Consider the following 10,771-nt stretch of genomic DNA (forward strand, 5'->3'; position numbering starts at 1 on the left):
ATTATTCTAATCTGTCAGTGTAGGCCAGGATATTATTCTAAAGTATCAGTGTAGGCCAGGATATTATTCTAAAGTGTCAGTGTAGGCCAGGATATTATTCTAATCTGTCAGTGTAGGCCAGGATATTATTCTAAAGTATCAGTGTAGGCCAGGATATTATTCTAAAGTGTCAGTGTAGGCCAGGATATTATTCTAATGTGTCAGTGTAGGCCAGGATATTATTCTAATGTGTCAGTGTAGGCCAGGATATTATTCTGAAGTGTCAGTGTAGGCCAGGATATTATTCTGAAGTGTCAGTGTAGGCCAGGATATTATTCTAAAGTGTCAGTGTAGGCCAGGATATTATTCTAAAGTATCAGTGTAGGCCAGGATATTATTCTAAAGTGTCAGTGTAGGCCAGGATATTATTCTAAAGTGTCAGTGTAGGCCAGGATATTATTCTAAAGTATCAGTGTAGGCCAGGATATTATTCTAAAGTGTCAGTGTAGGCCAGGATATTATTCTAAAGTATCAGTGTAGGCCAGGATATTATTCTAAAGTGTCAGTGTAGGCCAGGATATTATTCTAAAGTATCAGTGTAGGCCAGGATATTATTCTAAAGTGTCAGTGTAGGCCAGGATATTATTCTAAAGTGTCAGTGTAGTCCAGGATATTATTCTAAAGTATCAGTGTAGGCCAGGATATTATTCTAAAGTGTCAGTGTAGGCCAGGATATTATTCTAAAGTGTCAGTGTAGGCGAGGATATTATTCTAAAGTGTCAGTGTAGGCGAGGATATTATTCTAAAGTATCAGTGTAGGCCAGGATATTATTCTAATGTGTCAGTGTAGGCGAGGATATTATTCTGAAGTGTCAGTGTAGGCCAGGATATTATTCTAAAGTGTCAGTGTAGTCCAGGATATTATTCTAAAGTATCAGTGTAGGCCAGGATATTATTCTAAAGTGTCAGTGTAGGCCAGGATATTATTCTAAAGTATCAGTGTAGGCCAGGATATTATTCTAAAGTGTCAGTGTAGGCCAGGATATTAGTATAATGTGTCAGTACAGGAGAGGATATTTGTATAATGTGTCAGTACAGGAGAGGATATTTGTATAATGTGTCAGTACAGGAGAGGATATTTGTATAATGTGTCAGTACAGGAGAGGATATTTGTATAATGTGTCAGTACAGGAGAGGATATTTGTATAATGTGTCAGTACAGGAGAGGATATTTGTATAATGTGTCAGTACAGGAGAGGATATTAGTATAATGTGTCAGTACACGCGAGGATATTTGTATAATGTGTCAGTACAGGCGAGGATATTTGTATAATGTGTCAGTACAGGCGAGGATATTTGTATAATGTGTCAGTACAGGAGAGGATATTTGTATAATGTGTCAGTACAGGCGAGGATATTTGTATAATGTGTCGGTACAGGAGAGGATATTTGTATAATGTGTCGGTACAGGAGAGGATATTTGTATAATGTGTCAGTACAGGAGAGGATATTTGTATAATGTGTCAGTACAGGAGAGGATATTTGTATAATGTGTCGGTACAGGAGAGGATATTTGTATAATGTGTCAGTACAGGAGAGGATATTTGTATAATGTGTCAGTACAGGAGAGGATATTTGTATAATGTGTCAGTACACGCGAGGATATTTGTATAATGTGTCGGTACAGGAGAGGATATTTGTATAATGTGTCAGTACAGGCGAGGATATTTGTATAATGTGTCAGTACAGGCGAGGATATTTGTATAATGTGTCAGTACAGGCGAGGATATTAGTATAATGTGTCAGTACAGGAGAGGATATTAGTATAATGTGTCAGTACAGGCGAGGATATTAGTATAATGTGTCAGTACAGGCGAGGATATTTGTATAATGTGTCAGTACAGGCGAGGATATTTGTATAATGTGTCAGTACAGGCGAGGATATTTGTATAATCTGTCAGTTCAGGCGAGGATATTTGTATAATGTGTCAGTACAGGCGAGGATATTTGTATAATGTGTCAGTACAGGCGAGGATATTTGTATAATGTGTCAGTACACGCGAGGATATTTGTATAATGTGTCAGTACACGCGAGGATATTTGTATAATGTGTCAGTACACGCGAGGATATTTGTATAATGTGTCAGTACAGGCGAGGATATTTGTATAATGTGTCAGTACACGCGAGGATATTTGTATAATGTGTCAGTACAGGCGAGGATATTAGTATAATGTGTCAGTACAGGAGAGGATATTTGTATAATGTGTCAGTACAGGAGAGGATATTTGTATAATGTGTCAGTACAGGAGAGGATATTTGTATAATGTGTCAGTACAGGAGAGGATATTTGTATAATGTGTCAGTACAGGAGAGGATATTTGTATAATGTGTCAGTACAGGAGAGGATATTTGTATAATGTGTCAGTACACGCGAGGATATTTGTATAATGTGTCAGTACACGCGAGGATATTTGTATAATGTGTCAGTACACGCGAGGATATTTGTATAATGTGTCAGTACAGGAGAGGATATTTGTATAATGTGTCGGTACAGGAGAGGATATTTGTATAATGTGTCAGTACAGGAGAGGATATTTGTATAATGTGTCAGTACAGGAGAGGATATTTGTATAATGTGTCAGTACACGCGAGGATATTTGTATAATGTGTCAGTACAGGAGAGGATATTTGTATAATGTGTCGGTACAGGAGAGGATATTTGTATAATGTGTCAGTACACGCGAGGATATTTGTATAATGTGTCAGTACAGGAGAGGATATTTGTATAATGTGTCAGTACAGGAGAGGATATTTGTATAATGTGTCGGTACAGGAGAGGATATTTGTATAATGTGTCGGTACAGGAGAGGATATTTGTATAATGTGTCGGTACAGGAGAGGATATTTGTATAATGTGTCAGTACAGGAGAGGATATTTGTATAATGTGTCAGTACACGCGAGGATATTTGTATAATGTGTCAGTACAGGAGAGGATATTTGTATAATGTGTCAGTACAGGAGAGGATATTTGTATAATGTGTCAGTACAGGAGAGGATATTTGTATAATGTGTCAGTACAGGAGAGGATATTTGTATAATGTGTCAGTACAGGAGAGGATATTTGTATAATGTGTCAGTACAGGAGAGGATATTTGTATAATGTGTCAGTACAGGAGAGGATATTTGTATAATGTGTCAGTACAGGAGAGGATATTTGTATAATGTGTCAGTACAGGAGAGGATATTTGTATAATGTGTCAGTACAGGAGAGGATATTTGTATAATGTGTCAGTACAGGCGAGGATATTTGTATAATGTGTCAGTACAGGCGAGGATATTTGTATAATGTGTCAGTACAGGAGAGGATATTTGTATAATGTGTCAGTACAGGCGAGGATATTTGTATAATGTGTCAGTACAGGAGAGGATATTTGTATAATGTGTCAGTACAGGCGAGGATATTTGTATAATGTGTCAGTACAGGAGAGGATATTTGTATAATGTGTCAGTACAGGAGAGGATATTTGTATAATGTGTCAGTACAGGAGAGGATATTTGTATAATGTGTCAGTACAGGAGAGGATATTTGTATAATGTGTCAGTACAGGAGAGGATATTTGTATAATGTGTCAGTACAGGAGAGGATATTTGTATAATGTGTCAGTACAGGAGAGGATATTTGTATAATGTGTCAGTACAGGAGAGGATATTTGTATAATGTGTCAGTACAGGAGAGGATATTTGTATAATGTGTCAGTACAGGCGAGGATATTTGTATAATGTGTCAGTACAGGAGAGGATATTTGTATAATGTGTCAGTACAGGAGAGGATATTTGTATAATGTGTCAGTACAGGAGAGGATATTTGTATAATGTGTCAGTACAGGAGAGGATATTTGTATAATGTGTCAGTACAGGAGAGGATATTTGTATAATGTGTCAGTACAGGAGAGGATATTTGTATAATGTGTCAGTACAGGAGAGGATATTTGTATAATGTGTCAGTACAGGAGAGGATATTTGTATAATGTGTCAGTACAGGCGAGGATATTTGTATAATGTGTCAGTACAGGCGAGGATATTTGTATAATGTGTCAGTACAGGAGAGGATATTTGTATAATGTGTCAGTACAGGAGAGGATATTTGTATAATGTGTCAGTACAGGCGAGGATATTTGTATAATGTGTCAGTACAGGCGAGGATATTTGTATAATGTGTCAGTACAGGAGAGGATATTTGTATAATGTGTCAGTACAGGAGAGGATATTTGTATAATGTGTCAGTACAGGAGAGGATATTTGTATAATGTGGCATATGTTCATCATGTGGTTAAGAATTAGTCTTGAACAGTTGAAGACAATCAGATTTAGTATTATCACATGGACACTAATATCTCATGTTTATCAAGGAAAATGGAAAATTAAAACATATGTAACCATAGATTTTACATCTTGCAGCAAGAAACACCAGTTCTGAGGCCAGCAAGAAACACCAGTTCTGAGGCCAGCAAGAAACACCAGTTCTGAGGCCAGCAAGAAACACCAGCTCTGAGGCCAGCAAGAAACACCAGTTCTGAGGCCAGCAAGAAACACCAGTTCTGAGGCCAGCAAGAAACACCAGTTCTGAGGCCAGCAAGAAACACCAGTTCTAAGGCCAGCAAGAAACACCAGTTCTGAGGCCAGCAAGAAACACCAGTTCTGAGGCCAGCAAGAAACACCAGTTCTGAGGCCAGCAAGAAACACCAGTTCTGAGGCCAGCAAGAAACACCAGTTCTGAGGCCAGCAAGAAACACCAGTTCTGAGGCCAGCAAGAAACACCAGTTCTGAGGCCAGCAAGAAACACCAGCTCTGAAGCCAGCAAGAAACACCAGTTCTGAGGCCAGCAAGAAACACCAGCTCTGAGGCCAGCAAGAAACACCAGTTCTGAGGCCAGCAAGACACACCAGCTCTAAGGCCAGCAAGACACACCAGCTGAGGCCAGCAAGAAACACCAGCTGTGAGGCCAGCAAGAAACACCAGTTCTGAGGCCAGCAAGAAACACCAGCTCTGAGGCCAGCAAGAAACACCAGCTCTGAGGCCAGCAAGACACACCAGCTCTGAGGCCAGCAAGAAACGCCAGCTCTGAGGCCAGCAAGAAACGCCAGCTCTGAGGCCAGCAAGACACACCAGCTCAGAGGCCAGCAAGATACACCAGCTCTGAGGCCAGCAAGAATCACCAGCTCTGAGGCCAGCAAGAAACGCCAGCTCTGAGGCCAGCAAGAAACACCAGTTCTGAGGCCAGCAAGAAACACCAGTTCTGAGGCCAGCAAGAAACACCAGCTCTGAAGCCAGCAAGAAACACCAGTTCTGAGGCCAGCAAGAAACACCAGCTCTGAGGCCAGCAAGAAACACCAGTTCTGAGGCCAGCAAGACACACCAGCTCTAAGGCCAGCAAGACACACCAGCTCTGAGGCCAGCAAGAAACACCAGCTGTGAGGCCAGCAAGAAACACCAGTTCTGAGGCCAGCAAGAAACACCAGCTCTGAGGCCAGCAAGAAACACCAGCTCTGAGGCCAGCAAGACACACCAGCTCTGAGGCCAGCAAGAATCACCAGCTCTGAGGCCAGCAAGAAACGCCAGCTCTGAGGCCAGCAAGAAACACCAGCTGTGAGGCCAGCAAGAAACACCAGTTCTGAGGCCAGCAAGAAACACCAGCTCTGAGGCCAGCAAGAAACACCAGCTCTGAGGCCAGCAAGACACACCAGCTCTGAGGCCAGCAAGAAACACCAGCTCTGAGGCCAGCAAGAAACACCAGTTCTGAGGCCAGCAAGAAACACCAGCTCTGAGGCCAGCAAGAATCACCAGCTCTGAGGCCAGCAAGACACACCAGCTCTGAGGCCAGCAAGAATCACCAGCTCTGTGGCCAGCAAGAAACGCCAGCTCTGAGGCCAGCAAGAAACACCAGCTGTGAGGCCAGCAAGAAACACCAGTTCTGAGGCCAGCAAGAAACACCAGCTCTGAGGCCAGCAAGAAACACCAGCTCTGAGGCCAGCAAGACACACTAGCTCTGAGGCCAGCAAGAATCACCAGCTCTGAGGCCAGCAAGAAACACCAGCTCTGAGGCCAGCAAGAAACACCAGCTCTGAGGCCAGCAAGAAACGCCAGCTCTGAGGCCAGCAAGAAACGCCAGCTCTGAGGCCAGCAAGAATCACCAGCTCTGAGGCCAGAAAGAAACACCAGCTCTGACGCCAGCAAGAAACACCAGCTCTGAGGCCAGCGAGAAACACCAGCTCTGAGGCCAGCAAGACACACCAGCTCTGAGGCCAGCAAGAATCACCAGCTCTGAGGCCAGCAAGAAACACCAGCTCTGAGGCCAGCAAGAAACACCAGCTCTGAGGCCAGCAAGACACACCAGCTCTGAGGCCAGCAAGAATCACCAGCTCTGAGGCCAGCAAGAAACACCAGCTCTGAGGCCAGCAAGAAACACCAGCTCTGAGGCCAGCAAGAAACACCAGTTCTGAGGCCAGCAAGAAACACCAGTTCTGAGGCCAGCAAGAAACACCAGTTCTGAGGCCAGCAAGACACACCAGCTCTGAGGCCAGCAAGAATCACCAGCTCTGAGGCCAGCAAGAAACACCAGCTCTGAGGCCAGCAAGAAACACCAGCTCTGAGGCCAGCAAGACACACCAGCTCTGAGGCCAGCAAGAATCACCAGCTCTGAGGCCAGCAAGAAACACCAGCTCTGAGGCCAGCAAGAAACACCAGCTCTGAGGCCAGCAAGAAACACCAGTTCTGAGGCCAGCAAGAAACACCAGTTCTGAGGCCAGCAAGAAACACCAGCTCTGAGGCCAAACTAATGAGGCGTTATCTTGTTATTTCAGATACCAATGTCTTACAATAGTCCAGCACATTAAGTTTGAATCCAGTCAGAATCTGCATTATCCAGCTATCAGAACTTAAAGGTTAAGGTAAGTGGATGAAGAACTCAGAAATTATCACATGAGAATAAAATATTAAAATTTCGCTAATTTGTTCCACAAAATAAAGGCAAATTAGGACTAACACAGGTGATAATAAATCCAAAATTTTCTCTAAGTAAAATTTTGACCGACTCAAACTAAACTTATGGGTTATCATTCTTCTTATAGACTACATCATCACTAATATTTTGAAGCCGATCTGAAGAACCATTCTTTAGTTACTGAATATAAGTGAATATCACTGTTTATTCAATATCACTGGCAAATTGGGACTTATGGTACAGTGAACCTGGAATTCAGGAAACCACACCAGTGGGGGAAATCTGAAGCCGATCGGATGACTCATTCTCCAGTTATGGCACGAATTCCAACAATTTCAAGCATTTTTTTTAACTATTTTACGACATGAACCAATTTACCAGAACACAAACAAAATTTCACAGATACCATTCTGGCCCAAAGATGCGTCAGCCATTAAAAACTGAAACTAGTCAGTAGAGGCGAACTGAAACATATTTAACCTAACTTAAAGTGAATAAACATTTCACACATAAAATGGCCAGATCTCCTTCACATCTGAGACTAACTCTCCACCGTCACCAGATTTTTTGGGCACCTCATTTCAGGTTATCTGAGTCATTCCAGGATGATGGGAATGACTACAACAACTTGGGTCACAGTAAACATGGTAATTTCTCCAGTAATATTGCCCTAGTAACCTTTCACAGGTGTTGACATTTTAAATCCGGTGTGATGAGGCTTTCTCGGGTAATAATAAAAATAAAAACAAAGTGATGGAGGAAGACAAAAGAATTATGAAAAAATCTGCAACTTCCTGAGGGTTCCTCCTCGGGGATATTAATAAATATATATAATTAAGTGATATATCAACCACTCTGCGTTTTAAAACAAAAATCTCAAATCTGGCCTTGAAATATGAAATGAGCTCAGCGTCTCTGTTAAGCTCTGTTGGGCTCTGTTGTTAGGCTCTGTTAGGCTCTGTTGTTAGGCTCTGTTAGGCTCTGTTGTTAGGCTCTCAAAGCTCACAATTCACTATAATATAGGCTAGATTAATGACTAAGACTGGGGAGTAAGGAAATATTAATGAGTACATAAGCTCCGGAGATATACACTTCCGTATATATGCTGTGAATATCCTTTTTTTAGTATGTTCAATCACTCTCAAATATTATACGTCCCTAATAACCCGAACTTCCTTAAAAATTGGGTTTTACCTAAAATTTTTTATAGATTGACAGACACATTTTTTCAATGACAATGATATCATTTTTGACCTGCCCTAAATCAGAAACCTCACTTAACCTTTCCTAACTTACCGTAATTTTTAATAGGTATACTTTACTAAATATATCATAGATGAGTTTATATTTATTTAATACGACTTAAAAACTGTTAAGACACATTTTTTCCTTACGTTCAGGTTGATTTTCGCAGATTTATTGCAAAAATATTGTTCACGCAGCTTATTCGGCAGGAAACACCCTTGCTTTCTAGGTCTAACTTCCCGGTTTGGATATATATATATATATATATATATATATATATATATATATATATATATATATATATATATATATATATATATATATATATATATATAAATATATATATATATATATATATATATATATATATATATATATATATATATATATATATATATATATATATATATATATATATATATATATATATATATAAACACATGATATCACAATATGAAAAATAAAGACACTGAAAAAATAGTGAAATTCCAAGCGCTTTCGTGATTCCTCACATTATCAAGGAATAGTAAAAAGAATAAAAGAACAAGATATGACTACTCACCGAGAGTGACAGTGTTGTGGAGACTAAGTCACCTCAACTGAAAAAAATAAGTGACATGTCAGACATAGTTTAAAATCCTCATGAGGTAAGTGATACAGTATGTGTTACTGGGTAAGTGATACAGTATGTGTTACTGGGTAAGTGATACAGTATGTGTTACTGGGTAAGTGATACAGTATGTGTTACTGGGTAAGTGATACAGTATGTGTTACTGGGTAAGTGATACAGTATGTGTTACTGTGTAAGTGATACAGTGTGTGTTACTGGGTAAGTGATACAGTATGTGTTACTGGGTAAGTGATACATTATGTGTCACTGGGTAAGTGATACAGTATGTGTTATTGGGTAAGTGATACAGTATGTGTCACTGGGTAAGTGATACAGTATGTGTCACTGGGTAAGTGATACAGTATGTGTTACTGGGTAAGTGATACAGTATGTGTTACTGGGTAAGTGATACATTATGTGTTACTGTCTGAGTGATACAGTATGTGTTACTGGGTAAGTGATACAGTATGTGTTACTGGGTAAGTGATACATTATGTGTTACTGTCTGAGTGATACAGTATGTGTTACTGGGTAAGTGATACAGTATGTGTTACTGGGTAAGTGATACATTATGTGTTACTGTCTGAGTGATACAGTATGTGTTACTGGGTAAGTGATACAGTATGTGTTACTGGGTAAGTGATACAATATGTGTTACTGGGTAAGTGATACATTATGTGTTACTGGGTAAGTGATACAATATGTGTTACTGGGTAAGTGATACAGTATGTGTTACTGGGTAAGTGATACAATATGTGTTACTGGGTAAGTGATACAGTATGTGTTACTGGGTAAGTGATACAGTATGTGTTACTGGGTAAGTGATATAGTATGTGTTACTGGGTAAGTGATACAGTATGTGTTACTGGGTGTGATACAGTATGTGTTACTGGGTAAGTGATACAGTATGTGTTACTGGGTAAGTGATATAGTATGTGTTACTGGGTAAGTGATACAGTATGTGTTACTGGGTAAGTGATACAGTATGTGTTACTGGGTAAGTGATATAGTATGTGTTACTGGGTAAGTGATATAGTATGTGTTACTGGGTAAGTGATACAGTATGTGTTACTGGGTAAGTGATACAGTATGTGTTACTGGGTAAGTGATATAGTATGTGTTACTGGGTAAGTGATATAGTATGTGTTACTGGGTAAGTGATACAGTATGTGTTACTGGGTAAGTGATACAGTATGTGTTACTGGGTAAGTGATATAGTATGTGTTACTGGGTAAGTGATACAGTATGTGTTACTGGGTAAGTGATACAGTATGTGTTACTGGGTAAGTGATACAGTATGTGTTACTGGGTAAGTGATACAGTATGTGTTACTGGGTAAGTGATACAATATGTGTTACTGGGTAAGTGATACAGTATGTGTTACTGGGTAAGTGATACAGTATGTGTCACTGGGTAAGTGATACAGTATGTGTCACTGGGTAAGTGATACAGTATGTGTTACTGGGTAAGTGATACAGTATGTGTTACTGGGTAAGTGATACAGTATGTGTTACTGGGTAAGTGATACAGTATGTGTCACTGGGTAAGTGATACAGTATGTGTTACTGGGTAAGTGATACAGTATGTGTTATTGAGCGATACAGTATGTGTTACTGATTGATACAGTATGTTTTTTTCTGATTGATACAGTATGTGTTACTGGGTAAGTGATACAGTATGTGTTACTGGGTAAGTGATACAGTATGTGTTACTGTCTGAGTGATACAGTATGTGTTACTGGGTAAGTGATACAGTATGTGTTACTGGGTAAGTGATACATTATGTGTTACTGGGTGATACATTATGTGTTACTGTCTGAGTGATACAGTATGTGTTACTGGGTAAGTGATACAGTATGTGTTATTGAGTGATACAGTATGTGTTACTGATTGATACAGTATGTGTTACTGAGAGATACAGCATGTGTTACTTAGT

General features: G+C 40.0%; 1 protein-coding gene across 1 annotated transcript in view; it reads right to left on the reverse strand.

Moving 5' to 3' along the window:
- The window catches only part of LOC138852395 (insulin-like growth factor 1 receptor), a 448,761-nt gene that overhangs the window by 361,222 nt on the left and 76,768 nt on the right, over positions 1–10,771 (reverse strand). The window contains exon 2 of the mRNA XM_070082796.1: positions 8,789–8,825. The gene's annotated coding sequence lies outside the window, so the exon portion shown is untranslated. The remainder of the gene's footprint in view (positions 1–8,788; positions 8,826–10,771) is intronic.

This window comes from Cherax quadricarinatus, chromosome 8, assembly GCF_038502225.1.
Source record: "Cherax quadricarinatus isolate ZL_2023a chromosome 8, ASM3850222v1, whole genome shotgun sequence".
NCBI classification, from domain to species: domain Eukaryota; kingdom Metazoa; phylum Arthropoda; class Malacostraca; order Decapoda; family Parastacidae; genus Cherax; species Cherax quadricarinatus.